The 19,156-nt window shown below is 44.6% G+C and overlaps 1 non-coding gene across 1 annotated transcript; it reads right to left on the reverse strand.

Annotated features, from left to right (window-relative positions):
• Positions 1-12,131: 12,131 nt before the first annotated feature.
• LOC118944189 lies at positions 12,132-12,322 on the reverse strand. The gene has a single exon (XR_005039506.1). It is a non-coding gene; the product is annotated as a U2 spliceosomal RNA (small nuclear RNA).
• Between the last annotated feature and the right edge of the window lie 6,834 nt (positions 12,323-19,156).

Consider the following 19,156-nt stretch of genomic DNA (forward strand, 5'->3'; position numbering starts at 1 on the left):
TGGGGTGGTGGATGTCTGGTCTCCTTTATGGCTCTAATCTAATAGTGGTATTGGGGTGGTAAATGTCTAGTCTCCTTTATGGCTCTAATCTGATAGTGGGGTGGTGGATGTCTGGTCTCCTTTATGGCTCTAATCTCATAGTGAGAGTGGGGTGGTAGATGTCGAGTCTCCTTTATGGCTCTAATCTGATAGTGGTAGATGTCTAGACTATTTTATGGCTCGAATCTGATAGTGGTCGTGGGGTGGTAGATGTCTAGTCTCCCTTATGACTCTAATCTGATAGTGGGGTGGTATATGTCTGGTCTCCTTTATGGCTCTAATCTAATAGCGGTATTGGGGTGGTAAATGTCTAGTCTCCTTTATGGCTCTAATCTGATAGTGGTAGTGGGGTGGTAGATGTCCAGCCTCCTTTACGGCTCTAATCTGATAGTGGTAGTGGGGTGGTAGATGTCTAGGCTCCCTTATGGCTTTAATCTGATAGTGGTAGTGGAATGATAGATGTCGAGTCTCCTTTATGGCTCTAATCTGATAGTGGTAGATGTCTAGACTCCGTTATGGCACTAATCTGATAGTGGTCGTGGGGTGGTAAATGTCTAGTCTCCTTTATGGCTCTAATCTGATAGTGGGGTGGTGGATGTATGGTCTCCTTTATGGCTCTAATCTAATAGTGGTATTGGGGTGGTAAATGTCTAGTCTCCTTTATGGCTCTAATCTGATATTGAGAGTGGGGTGGTAGATGTCTAGTCTCCTTTATGGCTCTAATCTGATAGTGGTAGATTTCTAGACTCCTTTATGGCTCTAATCTGATAGTGGTCGTGGGGTGGTAGATGTCTAGTCTCCCTTATGGCTCTAATCTGATAGTGGGATGGTATATGTCTGGTCTCCTTTATGGCTCTAATCTAATAGTGGTATTGGGGTGGTAAATGTCTTGTCTCCTTTATGGCTCTAATCTGATAGTGGTAGTAGGGTGGTAGATGTCCAGCCTCCTTTATGGCTCTAATCTGATAGTGGTAGTGGGGTGGTAGATGTCTAGGCTCCCTTATGGCTTTAATCTGATAGTGGTAGTGGAATGATAGATGTCTAGGCTCCCTTATTGCTCAAATCTGATAGTGGTAGTGGGGTAATAGATGTCTAGTCTCCCTTATGGCTCTAATCTGATAGTGGGGTAGTAGATGTCTAGGCTCCCTTATTGCTCTAATATGATAGTGGTAGTGGGATGATAGATGTCTAGTCTCCTTTATGATTCTAATCTGATTGTGGTAGTGAGGTGGTGGATGTCTGGTCTCCTTTATGGCTCTAATCTAATAGTGGTATTGGGGTGGTAAATGTCTGGTCTCCTTTATGGCTCTAATCTCATAGTGAGAGTGGGGTGGTAGATGTCGAGTCTCCTTTATGGCTCTAATCTGATAGTGGTAGATGTCTAGACTATTTTATGGCTCGAATCTGATAGTGGTCGTGGGGTGGTAGATGTCTATTCTCCCTTATGACTCTAATCTGATAGTGGGGTGGTATATGTCTGGTCTCCTTTATGGCTCTATTCTAATAGTGGTATTGGGGTGGTAAATGTCTAGTCTCCTTTATGGCTCTAATCTGATAGTGGTAGTGGGGTGGTAGATGACTAGGCTCCCTTATGGCTCTAATCTGATAGTGGTAGTGGAATGATTGATGTCTAGGCTCCCTTATTGCTCTAATCTGATAGTGGTAGTGGGGTAATAGATGTCTAGTCTCCCTTATGGCTCTAATCTGATAGTGGTAGATGTCTAGTCTCCTTTATGGCTCTAATCTGGTAGTGGTAGATGTCTAGGCTACCTTATGGCTCCAATCTGATATTGGCAGTGGGGTGATAGATGTCTAGTCCCCTTTATGGCTCTAATCTGATAGTGGGGTAGTAGATGTCTAGGCTCCCTTATTGCTCTAATATGATAGTGGTAGTGGGATGATAGATGTCTAGTCTCCTTTATGGCTCTAATCTGATAGTGGTAGATGTCTAGGCTCCCTTATAGCTCCAATCTGATATTGGCAGTGGGGTGATAGATGTCTTGTCTCATTTATGGCTCTAATCTGACAGTGGTAGTGGGGTGGTTCCCTTATGGCTCTAATCTGATTGTGGGGTGGTAGATGTCTGGTCTCCTTTATGGCTCTAATCTGATAGTGGTAGTGGAATGATAGATGTCTAGTCTCCATCATGGCTCTAATCTGATAGTGGTAGTGGGATGGTAGATGTCTAGGCTCCCTTATTGCTCTAATCTGATATTGGCAGTGGGGTGATAGATGTCTAGTCTCCTTTATGGCTCTAATCTGATAGTGGGGTAGTAGATGTCTAGGCTCCCTTATTGCTCTAATCTGATAGTGGTAGTGGGATGATAGATGTCTAGTCTCCCTTATGGCTCTAATCTGATAGTGGAGTGATAGATGTCTAGTCTCCTTTATGGCTCTAATCTAATAGTGGTATTGGGGTGGTAAATGTCTAGTCTCCTTTATGGCTCTAATCTGATAGTGTTAGTGGGGTGGTAGATGTCGAGTCTCCTTTATGGCTCTAATCTGATAGTGGTAGATGTCCAGCCTCCTTTATGGCTCTAATCTGATAGTGGTAGTGGGGTGGTAGATGTCTAGGCTCCCTTATTGCTCTAATCTGATAATGGTAGTGGAATGATAGATGTCTAGTCTCCATCATGGCTCTAATCTGATAGTGGTAGTGGGATGGTAGATGTCTAGGCTCCCTTATTGCTCTAATCTGATAGTGGTAGTGGGGTAATAGATGTCTAGTCTCCCTTATGGCTCTAATCTGATAGTGGGGTGGTAGATGTCTAGCCTCCTCTATGGCTCTAATCTGAGAGGGGTATTTGGGTGATAGATGTCCAGTCTCCTTTATGGCTCTGGTAGTGGGGTGGTAAATGTCTAGTCTCCTTTATGATTCTAATCTGATGGTGGTAGTGAGGTGGTAGATGTCTAGTCTCCTTTATGGCTCTAATCTGATACTGGTAGATGAGAGATGAGACGGGGGAAGATCGGTCAGGAAATCTATGGATAGATGAGACCATGGCCGTTGTGGAACGGGGAGGGGTTGTAACTTCCCTCTAGGAAGCTGCCTAGGAGCCTTACTCTGGGCGCATACCGAACAGGAGGAGACATAAACCTTAACGTCCCTAGTCAAGTTGGGCCACCAATACCTCCCCCGAAGGCTCCCCACTGTCCTCGCCACCCCAGGGTGACCGGAGGAGGGTAGGACATGAGCCCACCGAATCAGTTGTTCCCGGACACCAAGCGGCACTTACTTTCGCCCCACCGGACACTGAGGAGGTGCGGGTTCCGCCCGTAACGCCCGCTCGATGTCCGAGTCCACCTCCCATACCACTGGTGCTATCAGCCTCGAGGGGGGAAGGATGGGATTAGGTTCGGTGGACCTATCCTCCGTGTGTAAAGGCCAGGAAGGAGGAAAGAAAGGAAAGAAATCAGTGGCAGCTAGTAGACCCGGCGAGGACGAAGGGGAGCTTCAGTCGGACTCGTGACATTCTTGGTCCGGTAGTTTTCAAGATACTTTTCTCTAGTCTAACCTTGCCTTATATTCTCTTCTAACCACTAATGTCAACCCCCTTTTTTCAGACTGGGTCTCACTTCTAATAATGCTGACAGTATACTTAGAGGCTTGACACCTCAAGAAGCATCTCACGTGTCTTGTGGTTACCCTGAGCATTTCTTTCCGGCTGTTGCGGTACACCATGCTCCTTATAACTAGACCCTCCATTAGTTTCCTGAACAGCTTTAGGATCAACTTTATTAGTTTCTTCACCAGTTTCCCTAGTAATATTATTCCCTTAAACATCCCTAACCAGCCCTCAAACCCTGATCTACTGGTAGGCCCATTTCTTTGGCATAGCCAATGGCCATCATTACACTAATAAATACTAGGATTCCTATGGTCAAACCCATCCAAAATGTAGCTTTAACTTTATTCCACCAAGTGGTTACGGCTTCCCATTTGTCTTCAATAGTTCTCATCACCTTTTTGACTGGTTCTACCACTAAATCCCTTGCTGCTTTAGTTATGCCCATAGTAAATCCTCCCCAGGCCATAACTAACCAATTTCCCCCTATTCCACCTTTAGTTGTGGTATCTTCGTCTCTGAACCACATTATACCCTCTGAGCCTTCCTTCCAGAAGTCTTTATTAAATATGTTGCAGTAGTTTTCCTGGCCCATAGACTGAACAAATGTATGGTTCTTTTTATTATTACACATCCAGTAGAGTTAGTGGAGTTGTCCATTAACTGCTTACATAGAGAATTATTCCAGACTTGTGTCAGGTTCTTTTCCCACTCGGACCCTGATCCCCAGAGGTCCTGCCATTGTTGTTTTTTTGGGCCCATTCCTTATATCCTTCCATAAACCATCTCCCCGCTAAAGGGTCCATAGTGTATCTAGCCCAGCCCGCCAGGGCTGGGTCCGTTCTAAGTGTTTGATCTCTGGTTCCAGGTATATTTCCCGGGCTAACATGGAACTTAAGTCCTCCATAGCATGCTAATTGCACATAACCCCCAGTAAGGGGTTGTTACGGTTTTCTTCGGGTGAAAGAGAGTCGGACCAAAATGCAGCGTGGTAATTTTGGTACATGTTTAATAACCGAATAACCACGAACAAATACAAAAACCTATACAGCCTATCTGGTGACAACAAACACAGAGACAGGAACAATCACCCACGAAACACTCAAAGAATATGGCTGCCTAAATATGGTTCCCAATCAGAGACAACGATAAACACCTGCCTCTGATTGAGAACCACTCCAGACAGCTATAGACTTTGCTAAAGAACCCCACTCAGCCACAATCTGAATACCTATGAAAACCCCAAGACAAAACACACCACATAAATAAACCCATGTCACACCCTGGCCTGACCAAAATAATAAAGCACACCACATAAATAAACCCATGTCACACCCTGGCCTGACCAAAACAATATAAAGACCAGGGCGTGACAGGGCTGTTGAATCCTTTTTGCCCATCCCAATGCTATTGGGTCTGAGGTTTTTTGATATTCCCCTGGTGGTTCCTGTGCTTCATTTCCTCTGATTACGGTTTCATTTACTTCTATGGCCTTTCTTCTCATTTTGCCTGTAGTGATAATCCATAGTAGTGTTCCATTTTTGTAGGGTCAAACCATACATCCAAATGAACTAATCATTGTTTACTCTGCCTATGGGTGGAAAACTATACCCAAACTGATGCACATGTTCCATTCTATCTTGTGCTCTAATTTCCCTCATAATGCCCCCCCCCCCCCCCCCCCCCCAACTAACTTTCTAGAGGGACACGCACCCCTCGTGTTTGCCCAATCTATCAGTCGTTGGTTTGCTTCCTCATTTCTCTCTGCGAATGCTGGAGCTACTCCCAACATTCCGGGTGAGGGATAATGTCCCCCTGACCATCTATGACAGTGGAGGATCCCTGACTCTTTTAGATTGCCATAGGCCGAAATACAATGATATCTCGCCCAGGCTTCTGTCTTATTTGCGGGGGTTTTAACCCATTGATCATGATATTGTTGTTTTTCCTTTTTTCCTATGGATCCTATTGTTTGGTTCTTGTCCCCAGTTCCATAGGGGAGCTTCAGCACACATTTCCTGCGCCATCTCTAGACTAGGTTGATAATTTTCCTGCAAACTTTGAATGTTTAGAATGGTCCATGGGGTTGACCTAGGGTAGGCCATCCCCGGATTTGAACTATTATGGGTTGTGAGACATACCCACCCTGTGGTAGAATATTTTATTGTTTTTTCTCCGGTTCTTGCGGAGTGGGGGATATCATGTCCCCACACTCCATACTCCATTCTGTGGAATCTATCTATAGGGCCGCCAATGAATCCTGGGTAGTTATAAGTTCTGTTTTTCGCATATGGTAAAATAATGCCATTGCTCCCTCCTAATATTCTGTTGTCCCATGAGGAGGCATTACCTGGGTGCAAGTACAGTACTACATCTGCTAACCATTTGGTCTCAGGGCTGTGCCCTATGGTTCATATTTCTTCGTATTCTATATTTTGCTTTGGTCCCACTGCCTTTAACACATAACACGTTCAATGTCTCTGTGATTTCCTGTGTTCGTTTTTGCACTTCTGCAGATGTGTCAGTCAATACACAATCCAAAATCACGACGCGCAGGCAAGTCCATGCGAAAGTTCAGACAAAAAGTTATATGACAGTTCGTAGAAAGATGTCAAACTAAGTATAGATGTATAGAATCAATCTTTAGGATGTTTTTATCATAAATCTTCAATAATGTTCCAACCGAAGAATTCCTTTGTCTGTAGAAATGCAATGGAACGCAAGCTAACTCTCACGTGAACGAGCGTGGTCAGCTAATGGCACTCTGCCAGACCTCTGACTCATTCCCCTCTCATTCGCCCCCATTTCACAGTAGAAGCATCAAACAAGGTTCTAAAGACTGTTGACATCTAGTGGAAGCCTTAGGAAGTGCAGTATGACCCCATAGACACTGTGTATTCGATAGGGCATGAGTTGAAAAACTACAAACCTCAGATTTCCCACTCCCTGGTTGGATTTTTTCTCAGGTTTTTGCCTGCCATATGAGTTATGTTATACTCACAGACATCATTCAAACAGTTTTAGAAACTTCAGAGTGTTTTCTATCAAAATCTACTAATAATATGCATATATTAGCAACTGGGTCTGAGTAACAGGAAGTTTACTTTGGGCACGTCATTCATCCGAACTTCCGAACACTGCCCCCTAGTCCTAAGAGGTTTTTATGTGATCCTAGGTTAAATCCTCATTGAATGTTCCTTTGTACATGTGCGTTTATGCTTATGCGTACCCAAGCGTGCATACCAAGGGAAGAAAACCAAGTATCCTCGTAGACTACAACTTGTTCAGAATGAGTCTGAAGTAATCAGGTTATTTTCAAGTCAATGTCTGGAGGTCAGTCAGAATAGGTGGTGATGGAGTCTGTAGTGGTTTTACTACAAGTCACTGTGTCTTCCACTATTGTAGTGGCGATAGGTATGAGGAAGTCTATTTTATAGCTATGTTATCCACGGAGGTGCTAACCTCACGACGGAAGTACTCTCTAAGCACTGAACCAGTCATACGTGGTGTGATCATGGTTCATGACTTCTAATAACTTTCCTCCTGAATGGAAGAGTGTTCTGGAGAGTGTTCTGGAGATTCCCTTCCACATGTTGCAATCTGAGTGACTACTAACTCCTCTGTCGCTATTATCAATAACAATTTGACTTGTGAGCTCTCTAATCCTCTTACTGATTGTTGCTGGACTGACTGAGATATTGGTACTGGTACTCAAGGGGACCAGGTGTCCTACTGATTTATTCTGAAATGTTATCCTACAGGAACACATGCTTAGAGTATTTTACTAGTTGTTTTTTAGTTGAACCTACACATGGCAAGACATGACTATTTTTGCCATTTGGGGGTGGAAGTCCACTGGAGTTCTTCTACGACCAGAGTGGGACACCTCAGGACTGTTAGATGTGTTCTAAGATTATCCCTGTCTAGGGGCCTGTCTGCTCCTCACTGTTCTCATAGGGGAGTTTACGAATAGATTCGCTTTTTTGCTCTGGCGGCCTCGTACGGTGTTGCACGTGGTCTCGACCCCCCCCCCCCTCCCCCCTCCCATGAGGCTCATCATGAGTCTGGTCTACTATTCCCCCCCTTTGTGTCTCGACACCCCGCCCTCTCCGGTCTCGATGAGGCTCATCATGGGTCTGGTCTACTATTCCCCCCCTTTGTGTCTCGACACCCCGCCCTCTCCGGTCTCGATGAGGCTCATCATGGGTCTGGTCTACTATTCCCCCCATTTGTGTCTCGGGACCCCGCCCTCTCCGGTCTCGATGAGGCTCATCATGGGTCTGGTCTACTATTCCCCCCCTTTGTGTCTCGACACCCCGCCCTCTCCGGTCTCGATGAGGCTCATCATGGGTCTGGTCTACTATTCCCCCCCTTTGTGTCTCGACACCCCGCCCTCTCCGGTCTCGATGAGGCTCATCATGGGTCTGGTCTACTATTCCCCCCTTTTGTGTCTCGACACCCCGCCCTCTCCGGTCTCGATGAGGCTCATCATGGGTCTGGTCTACTATTCCCCCCCTTTGTGTCTCGACACCCCGCCCTCTCCGGTCTCGATGAGGCTCATCATGGGTCTGGGCTACTATTTCCCCCCTTTGTGTCTCGGGACCCCCCACCAGCGGATGGTGTTGGTGTCCGAGGTGCAAACTAAAATGTTGGACCCTATGTACGAGTTGTCAGTGGCCGCGTTATTATGAGAGTGGCTGTAACCTATCAACCAAATCTCCTGGTGTTTGTGCTTCAACACCCTCAGTGGCTGTCGAGGCCTGTCAGTCACCACAGCATCCGCATGTGGCAACCTCTTAATTTCCTGCGAACTGAGACAAGGATATCTGTCTGTGATATTGCAAAGTGTTTCACCAGTGGTAGTCATCGGGTCAGTTGCTGGACTGACTCCATTCGTGTCATTGAAAGGGGTGACAGTCCCCCACAAAGTGGAAAATGTATCATAAAAGCATCAATGTTTTTCTTGCTGAGACTGCCGCAGTGCTTGCGGAAATATCAGAGGGGCAAGAGAATTTCATCTCAACTAAGGTATTGCACGACTTCAAAGAGGAGGGAAGTTGCTCATTCACAGAGACTGCTGGCTCGAAAACATGAAAAGAATGGTCAATCAGGTATTTGCCAATACTTTTACACAAGAAAACAAAATGGCTGCCGTTCCTTTTTTAGATGCAGCATCTAGTGCTAAGCTAATCCTATTTGTATAGAAATCTTGCTTCCAAGCACAAAATAGGATTCAGCAAAGGGAACGCTTTTACTTCTAACGTATTACGTTCAAACCATTTCTCTGCTTTATTTTTGTGATGTTTTACCGGAACACGCGGTAAACAAAGAAATACACAGTGGAAGCGCGAGAGACAGAGAAATAATTACCGCTAGTCAAGCTATTATCTACTCAAACTTCAATCGGCAGCGGGGACTGGGAGACTAGTCAGGATTGAAGGAAAGATGAACGGAGGAAAGTACAGAGAGATCCTTAATGAAAACCTGCTCCGGAGAGCTCAGGACCTCAGACTGGGTTTAAGATTCACCTTCCAACAGGACAACCACCCTAAGCACACAGCCAAGACAATGGCTTTGGGACAAGGTATGGCAGGTATGGCTTCGGGACAAGTCTCTGAATGTCCTTGAGTGGCCCAGACAAAGCCCGGATTTGAATATAATCGAACATTTCTGGAGAGACCTGAAAATAGCTGTGCAGCAACACTCCCCATCCAACTTGACAGAGCTTGAGAGAATCTGCCGAGAATAATGGGAGAAACTCCCCAAATACAGGTGTGCCAAGCTTGTAGCGTCATACCCAAGAAGACACGAGGCTGTAATCGCTGCCAAAGGTAATTCTACAAACTATTGATTCTGGGAGTGGAATACTTATGTAATACTTTTATAAATGTATTTTTTTTAAATGTAGCTTTTCTTCCAGTTTGACATGAGTATTTTGTGTAGATTGTTGACAATTTAAAAAAACACATTTAAATAAATTTGAATTCCATTTTGTAACACATAAAATGTAAAGAAATCCAAGGGGTCTTTATACTTTTGCAAAGCACTGTATAAACTGGGTAAAACAGTATGTAAACATTATTAAAGTGACCCGTGTTCAATGACTCCAGGGCAGCAGCCTATAAGGTGCAGGGTTGAGTAACCAGGTGGAAGCCTGCTAGTAACAGTGAGGTTCAGGGCAGGATACTGGGTGGAGGCCGGCTAGTAACAGTGACTAAGGTTCAGGGCAGGATACTGGGTGGAGGCCGGCTAGTAACAGTGACTAAGGTTCAGAGCAGGGTACTGGGTGGAGGCCGGCTAGTGGTGACTGTTTAACAGTCTGATGGCCTTGAGATAGAAGCTGTTTTTCAGTCTCTCGGTCCCAGCTTTGATGCACCTGTACTGACCTCGCCTTCTGGATGATAGCGGGATGAACAGGCAGTGGCTCGGGTGGTTGTTGTCCTTGATGATCTTTTTGGCCTTACTGTGACATCGGGTGGTGTTGGTGTCCTGGAGGGCAGGTGGTTTGCCCCCGGTGATGCGTTGTGCAGACCTCACTACCCTCCGGAGAGCCTTCCGGTTGTGGGCGGAGCAGTTGTCGTACCAGGCGGTGATGCAGCCCCCGACAGGATGCTCTCAATTGTGCATCTGTAAAAGTTTGTGAGGGTTGTAGGAGACTGAGGCTGTTGCGCCTTCTTCACCACACTGTCTGTGTGGGTGGACCATTTCAGTTTGTCTGTACGCCCAAAGCGAAAATCATATCCCTAGACACCGCTAGGTTCAGGGAAATGTTCGGCCTTTTATGAACACATATCATGTTGTTCTACCTCATTTTACATGACTGGAGACTTTGGCATAATCTTTTTTAATACTGCGTTCAAGACAACTGGGAAATCTGGAAAAAACAAGCTCCGACTGGGAAAATTCGTCTTGAAAGGTCATCCTACTAGGAATTCGAAGTGGGGAACTCTGGCCTCTTTCTAGCGCTCCGACTTTCCGACCTAAAGATCACTGACGTCATGATTCGACCTCGTTTTTTTCCGGAGTTCCCAGTCATCTTCAAAGCACCATAATACATCAGAAATTAGAGAAATGACCAACTGAGAATCTGAGATCAATGAAAACGACCTTTTCTTGAATCCATCAATAGCCAATGTCTAGTTGTGTGGAGACACATTAGGCTACAATATGAGGAGGAAATTGCTTTCAGTTTCACTGATTCACCCAAAGATGCGCATCTCACTCGCTGGTGATGGCCTATGCGCTCGTGCCAAACGCCACTCTCCTGTTTTACTTTGTAAAACAAACCATATTTGGAAGTTGATCAAATATTTTGGTAACAGCTGACAAATTAGATTATTCTCTTTTTAGCAAGAACCATTTTCTTTCCGACCTGTGTTTTTCCGCGATTGTAGGCATTTTAAATATTGCGAAAGGCCAGTTTTTTGTCTGCATACTGTTTGTTCACTAACATATTCACCGCGCATCCCCGACTGTAGACTATGCCCTGTATTGGGCTACACTCTAATAGGCTATTATTGAAAATAAGCCATTTATCCTCTGTGGCTGAAGTTTAGGCGTTGTCATAGTGTAGAAGGCTATTCTGAATTATTAAATGTATTTCTGAACAGACAGCAGTAACTCTATAACTTTGGCACATTTTATTTTAATTTCTCATGCGTGCTGCAGCTCCTCCAGAACCCTTCGCGTGGCTGTGATTCTATAAGAGGAAACATGATGAAGTGCAACGCACTTTTATTTATTAGAATTTTACATTGCAAAAAGTGACACTTGTTTTTCATGCCACGAGAGGTACCAGATCCGGCCAAATAGGGTCCGGAACGAAACAGTCCAAAACGTGGAGGTGCCGGATCCTGTTCCGACAGGATTCGGCTCAAATTAAGCACTTGAATTAGTTCCTCCACCTTTCCTTATTTCTGTTGTGGACGCCAATGGAAAGTCTGCAAAACGATGAGCAAACCAGTCTATGTATTGAATACATGGAATTGGATTGTGATGGTAGCGATGAATGAATCATGCACACAATGTGCTTATTTTTGAAACATTTTTTTTTAAATCCGATATCCAAGGACTAACCAGGCCTGACCTTGCTTAGCTTCCGAGACCGGGCGTATTGTATTGTAATGTTTATATGATGCACGTAAACACATCACTGTACCGTTTACACCCTGTATCCTGTGCACGTGACAAATAAACGTTGATGATGATGATTAACTCACCATTCATATCAGCTGTCATAGTCAATATAATGACTAACCTGTAACCCCTCACATACACTCGTTATTGTGTTACTTTTTAGAATTTTCTTAAAACTGCATTGTTGGTTAAGGAATTGTAAGTGAAATATTACGGTAAAATTGTATTCGGCGCATGTGACAAATACAATTTTCTTAGATTCATTGGGTGACTGACTTGACCACCACTGTCGAGGCATCATTGACATAGATTTACTTAAACGCAATATCCATCATGATTCTGATAAAAGAACCATCTGGTTAACTTAGTCTACTTTTCCTTTACAACGGCAGAGGGTGCACCTTTCCTGGAGATACTGCAATACCAGGTCGATGCGTGGAGTGGACGGCGCAAGCCCCTATTCCATCTCCCTATTCCAAAAAACAATTTAATATATGGTCCCCAGATAGGGGACGTATCAGATATTAAACTGATAAGAACAGAAACTACACTTGATCTTAGCCAAAAGGCCGAGAAGCGATACCGCAATGTTTTCGGGAGGAAGGTGCCGTTCTCAGACACGTCAAATCCGGTAACGGTTACACCAAAATGAGCTCTGTACACTTTACAACAAATATCAAAGATGATGCTATTTAAAATGAATGGTGACATAGACTGGGAGTTGATCAACGACACTTTTCACTGTTACAATGTAACATATTGGAAGGTTCCAAAGTGACGTGAACATCCGCCCTCCAATCGGAAACGAGACAAATCCTTAATGAGTTAAAACCAGATTTACAGCTAAATTGGAATACGAATCTATCAAATAGGGGTGGGAAAAACTATTTGTAGATAATAAAACTGACATAACATGTTATCTTTTATAAACTGTCTCTGGAAGCGTTGATGCCACAAGGAACTAAAATAATTGTCCACTTGGTGGCGCCCGACTTCCACCTACCGTCGCCTTGTTCAAGCTGTTCATTGTTGTCAATAAAATCCATTTGAATGTTGAAACACTTGAATTCAATGCATACGTCATCAACGCAAAAAAAATAGCCTATATATTTTTAACAGAAATGTGTTAATAAAACTTTTCCAGAATAAAACAAATTATGTTCTTATCAGTTTAATATCTGATACGTCCCCTGGTTCACCCCGTTATCATCCAGAAGGCGAGGTCAGTACAGGTGCATCAAAGCTGGGACAGAGAGACTGAAAAACAGCTTCTATCTCAAGGCCATCAGACTGTTAAACAGCCACCACTAGCCGGCCTCCACCCAGTACCCTGCTCTGAACCTTAGTCACTGTTACTAGCCGGCCTCCACCCAGTACCCTGCTCTGAACCTTAGTCACTGTTACTAGCCGGCCTCCACCCAGTACCCTGCCCTGAACCTTAGTCACTGTTACTAGCCGGCCTCCACCCAGTATCCTGCCCTGAACCTCACTGTTACTAGCAGGCTTCCCCCTGGTTACTCAACCCTGCACCTTATAGGCTGCTGCCCTGGAGTCATTGAACACGGGTCACTTTAATAATGTTTACATACTGTTTTACCCACTTTATACAGTGCTTTGCAAAAGTATACAGACCCCTTGGATTTCTTTACATTTTATGTGTTACAAAATGGAATTCAAATGTATTTAAATATGTTTTTTTAAATTGTCAACAATCTACACAAAATACCCATGTCAAACTGGAAGAAAAGCTACATTTTATAATAAGATTAATAAAAATGAAATAACTCAAATGTATTGCATCAGTATTACGCTCCCTGAATCAATTTTTTGGCTGCGATTACAGCTGTGAGTGTTTCTGGGTAAGTCTCTACGAGCACCTCTGTGTCTCACAAGACAGATGTTTTGGAATATTGGTATTCTTCAAATCAAATCAAATCAAATTTTATTTGTCACATACACATGGTTAGCAGATGTTAATGCGAGTGTAGCGAAATGCTTGTGCTTCTAGTTCCGACAATGCAGTAATAACAAGTAATCTAACTAACAATTCCAAAACTACTGTCTTGTACACAGTGTAAGGGGATAAAGAATATGTACATAAAGATATATGAATGAGTGATGGTACAGAGCAGCATAGGCAAGATACAGTAGATGGTATCGAGTACAGTATGTACAAATGAGATGAGTATGTAAACAAAGTGGCATAGTTTAAAGTGGCTAGTGATACATGTATTACATAAGGATACAGTCGATGATATAGAGTACAGTATATACGTATGCATATGAGATGAATAATGTAGGGTAAGTAACATTATATAAGGTAGCATTGTTTAAAGTGGCTAGTGATATATTTACATCATTTCCCATCAATTCCCATTATTAAAGTGGCTGGAGTTGAGTCAGTGTCAGTGTGTTGGCAGCAGCCACTCAGTGTTAGTGGTAGCTGTTTAACAGTCTGATGGCCTTGAGATAGAAGCTGTTTTTCAGTCTCTCGGTCCCAGCTTTGATGCACCTGTACTGACCTCGCCTTCTGGATGATAGTGGGGTGAACAGGCAGTGGCTCGGGTGGTTGATGTCCTTGATGATCTTTATGGCCTTCCTGTGACATCGGGTGGTGTAGGTGTCCTGGAGGGCAGGTAGTTTGCCCCCGGTGATGCGTTGTGCAGACCTCACTACCCTCTGGAGAGCCTTACGGTTGAGGGCGGTGCAGTTGCCATACCAGGCGGTGATACAGCCCGCCAGGATGCTCTCGATTGTGCATCTGTAGAAGTTTGTGAGTGCTTTTGGTGACAAGCCGAATTTCTTCAGCCTCCTGAGGTTGAAGAGGCGCTGCTGCGCCTTCTTCACGATGCTGTCTGTGTGAGTGGACCAATTCAGTTTGTCCGTGATGTGTACGCAGAGGAACTTAAAACTTGCTACCCTCTCCACTACTGTTCCATCGATGTGGATAGGGGGGTGTTCCCTCTGCTGTTTCCTGAAGTCCACAATCATCTCCTTAGTTTTGTTGACGTTGAGTGTGAGGTTATTTTCCTGACACCACACTCCGAGGGCCCTCACCTCCTCCCTGTAGGCCGTCTCGTCGTTGTTGGTAATCAAGCCTATCACTGTTGTGTCGTCCGCAAACTTGATGATTGAGTTGGAGGCGTGCGTGGCCACGCAGTCGTGGGTGAACAGGGAGTACAGGAGAGGGCTCAGAACGCACCCTTGTGGGGCCCCAGTGTTAAGGATCAGCGGGGAGGAGATGTTGTTGCCTACCCTCACCACCTGGGGGCGGCCCGTCAGGAAGTCCAGTACCCAGTTGCACAGGGCGGGGTCGAGACCCAGGGTCTCGAGCTTGATGACGAGCTTGGAGGGTACTATGGTGTTGAATGCCGAGCTGTAGTCGATGAACAGCATTCTCACATAGGTATTCCTCTTGTCCAGATGGGTTAGGGCAGTGTGCAGTGTGGTTGAGATTGCATCGTCTGTGGACCTATTTGGGCGGTAAGCAAATTGGAGTGGGTCTAGGGTGTCAGGTAGGGTGGAGGTGATATGGTCCTTGACTAGTCTCTCAAAGCACTTCATGATGACGGATGTGAGTGCTACGGGGCGGTAGTCGTTTAGCTCAGTTACCTTAGCTTTCTTGGGAACAGGAACAATGGTGGCCCTCTTGAAGCATGTGGGAACAGCAGACTGGGATAAGGATTGATTGAATATGTCCGTAAACACACCGGCCAGCTAGTCTGCGCATGCTCTGAGGGCGCGGCTGGGGATGCCGTCTGGGCCTGCAGCCTTGCGAGGGTTAACACGTTTAAATGTCTTACTCACCTCGGCTGCAGTGAAGGAGAGACCGCATGTTTTCGTTGCAGGCCGTGTCAGTGGCACTGTATTGTCCTCAAAGAGGGCAAAAAAGTTATTTAGTCTGCCTGGGAGCAAGACATCCTGGTCCGTGACTGGGCTGGATTTCTTCCTGTAGTCCGTGATTGACTGTAGACCCTGCCACATGCCTCTTGTGTCTGAGCCGTTGAATTGAGATTCTACTTTGTCTCTGTACTGGCGCTTAGCTTGTTTGATAGCCTTGCGGAGGGAATAGCTGCACTGTTTGTATTCGGTCATGTTACCAGACACCTTGCCCTGATTAAAAGCAGTGGTTCGCGCTTTCAGTTTCACACAAATGCTGCCATCAATCCACGGTTTCTGGTTAGGGAATGTTTTAATCGTTGCTATGGGAACGACATCTTCAACGCACGTTCTAATGAACTCGCACACCGAATCAGCGTATTCGTCAATGTTGTTGTCTGACGCAATACGAAACATCTCCCAGTCCACGTGATGGAAGCAGTCTTGGAGTGTGGAGTCAGCTTGGTCGGACCAGCGTTGGACAGACCTCAGCGTGGGAGCCTCTTGTTTTAGTTTCTGTCTGTAGGCAGGGATCAACAAAATGGAGTCGTGGTCAGCTTTTCCGAAAGGGGGGCGGGGCAGGGCCTTATATGCGTCGCGGAAGTTAGAGTAACAATGATCCAAGGTCTTTCCACCCCTGGTTGCGCAATCGATATGCTGATAAAATTTAGGGAGTCTTGTTTTCAGATTAGCCTTGTTAAAATCCCCAGCTACAATGAATGCAGCCTCCGGATAAATCGTTTCCAGTTTGCAGAGAGTTAAATAAAGTTTGTTCAGAGCCATCGATGTGTCTGCTTGGGGGGGATATATACGGCTGTGATTATAATCGAAGAGAATTCTCTTGGTAGATAATGCGGTCGACATTTGATTGTGAGGAATTCTAAATCAGGTGAACAGAAGGATTTGAGTTCCTGTATGTTTCTTTCATCACACCATGTCACGTTGGCCATGAGGCATACGCCCCCGCCCCTCTTCTTACCAGAAAGATGTTTGTTTCTGTCAGCGCGATGCGTGGAGAAACCCGTTGGCTGCACCGACTCCGATAGCGTCTCTCCGGTGAGCCATGTTTCAGTGAAGCAAAGGACGTTACAGTCTCTGATGTCCCTCTGGAATGCTACCCTTGCTCGGATTTCATCAACCTTGTTGTCAAGAGACTGGACATTGGCAAGAAGAATGCTAGGGAGTGGTGCACGGTGTGCCCGTCTCCGGAGTCTGACCAGAAGACCGCCTCGTTTCCCTCTCTTTCGGAGTCGTTTTTTTGGGTCGCTGCATAGGATCCACTCCGTTGTCCTGTTTGTAAGGCAGAACACAGGGTCCGCGTCGCGAAAAACATATTCTTGGTCGTACTGATGGTGAGTTGACGCTGATCTTATATTTAGCAGTTCTTCTCGACTGTATGTAATGAAACCTAAGATGACTTGGGGTACTAATGTAAGAAATAACACGTAAAAAAACTAAAAACTGAATAGTTTCCTAGGAACGCGAAGCGAGGCGGCCATCTCTGTCGGCGCCGGAAGTTTAACGAAGTTTTAACTCTGTCATTTAGGTCATTATTTTGGAGTCACTACAATGTTGTTGATCCATCCTCAGTTTTCTCCCTAAACTGACATTGGACTCTGTTAGTAGTTTTAAAATAGTCTCCATGGTAACGCCCCTGAGCAGTTTCATCCCTGTCCTGCAGCTCAGTTCAGAAGAACGACTGGATCTCTGATGTGTCTGGGTGATTTTATACATCATCCACAGCATCATTATTAACTTGACCGGGCTTAAAACATATATATTCAATGTCTGATTTGTTATTGTTATCCTCCTACCAATCACTGCCCTTTTTGAGACTTTTGAAAAGCTCCTTGGTCTTCATAGTTGAATCTGTGCTTGAAATTCAATGCTTGACTGAAGGACCTGGCAGATGTTGTATGTCTATGGGACGGAGGAAGGGTTAGTCATTCAAAAATCATGTCAAGCCTTATTATTTCACACAGATTGAGTCCGGGTAACTTATGTGATTTGTCATGGCTCATCGAATATACTTTAACTACTACTGTACACTCCCTTTTTATTCATATACTGTCCATATTGGCAATACACATCATTATATATATTATACACACACACACACACACACACACACACACACACACAGTGCATTCGGAAAGTATTCAGACCCTTTGACATTTTCAACATTTTGTTACCTTACAGCCTTATTCTAAAATGGATTAAAACATTTTTCCCTCTCATCAATCTACACACAATACCCATAACCCATAATGACATCACAATACCCCATAATGACATCACAATACCCCATAATGACATCACAATACCCCATAATGACAAAGTAAAAACAGGTTTTTCAACATTTTTGCCAATGCATAAAAATACAACTGAAAAATCCAATTTCCATAAGTATTCAGACCCTTTACTCAGTACTTTGTTGAAGCACCTTCGTCAGCGATTATAGCCTCGAGTCTTCTTGGGTATGACGCTACAAGCTTGGCACACCTGTATTTGGGGAGTTTCTCCCATTCTTCTCTGCAGATCCTCTCAAGCTCTGTCAGGTTGGATGGGGAGCGTCGCTGCACAGTTATTTTCATGTCTCTCCAGAGATGTTCGATCGGGTTCAAGTCCGGGTTCTGTCTGGGCCACTCAAGGACATTCAGAGACTTGTCCCAAAGCCACTCCTGCATTGTCTTGGCTGTGTGCTTAGGGTTGTTGTCCTGTTGGAAGGTGAACCTTCGCCCCAGTCTGAGCTCTTGAGCGCTCTGGAGCAGGTTTTCATCAAGGATCTCTCAGTACTTTATTCCACTCATCTTTCCCTCGATCCTGACTAGTCTCCCAGTCCATGCCACTGAAAAACATCCCCACAGCGTGATGCTGCCACTACCATGCTTCACCGTAGGGATGGTGCCAGGTTTCCTCCAGACGTGACGGTTGGCATTCAGGTAGTAACCAAAATAATAGTGAAGTCATCAAAACTATGAAAGAACACATATGGAATCATGATTTGTTTAACAACTTTTTGGTTACTACATGATTCCATATGTGTTATTTCATAGTTCTGATGTCTTCACTATTATTCTACAATGTAGAAAAGAGTCCAAATATAGAAAAACCCTTGAATGAGCAGGTGTTCTAAAACTTTTGACAAGTAGTGTACGCACACTGTATATTCCAGACTATGACTTTGCTCGTTCTGATATTTCTTAAATTCTTTCTATTACTTTTTGGTTTATATGTGTAGTACTGCACTTTTGGAGCTAGAAACAAGCATATCTTTTTCATATATATCTGTACGTGACAAACTCTGATTTGATTTGTCCATCATAAAGGGTGGCAGGTAGCCTAGTGGTTAGAGTATTGTGCCAGTAACCGAAAGGTTGACGGTTTGAATACCCGAGCCGACAAGGTGAATAATCTGTTAATGTGCCCTTGCGCAAGGCACTTAACCCTAATTTGCTCCAGGGGTGCTGTACTATGGCTGAACCTGTAAACTGCACCTTTCCAGTGTATGTGACAAATTGTTTATTTTACATATT

This window comes from Oncorhynchus mykiss, chromosome 2 (assembly GCF_013265735.2).
Source record: "Oncorhynchus mykiss isolate Arlee chromosome 2, USDA_OmykA_1.1, whole genome shotgun sequence".
Taxonomy (NCBI): domain Eukaryota; kingdom Metazoa; phylum Chordata; class Actinopteri; order Salmoniformes; family Salmonidae; genus Oncorhynchus; species Oncorhynchus mykiss.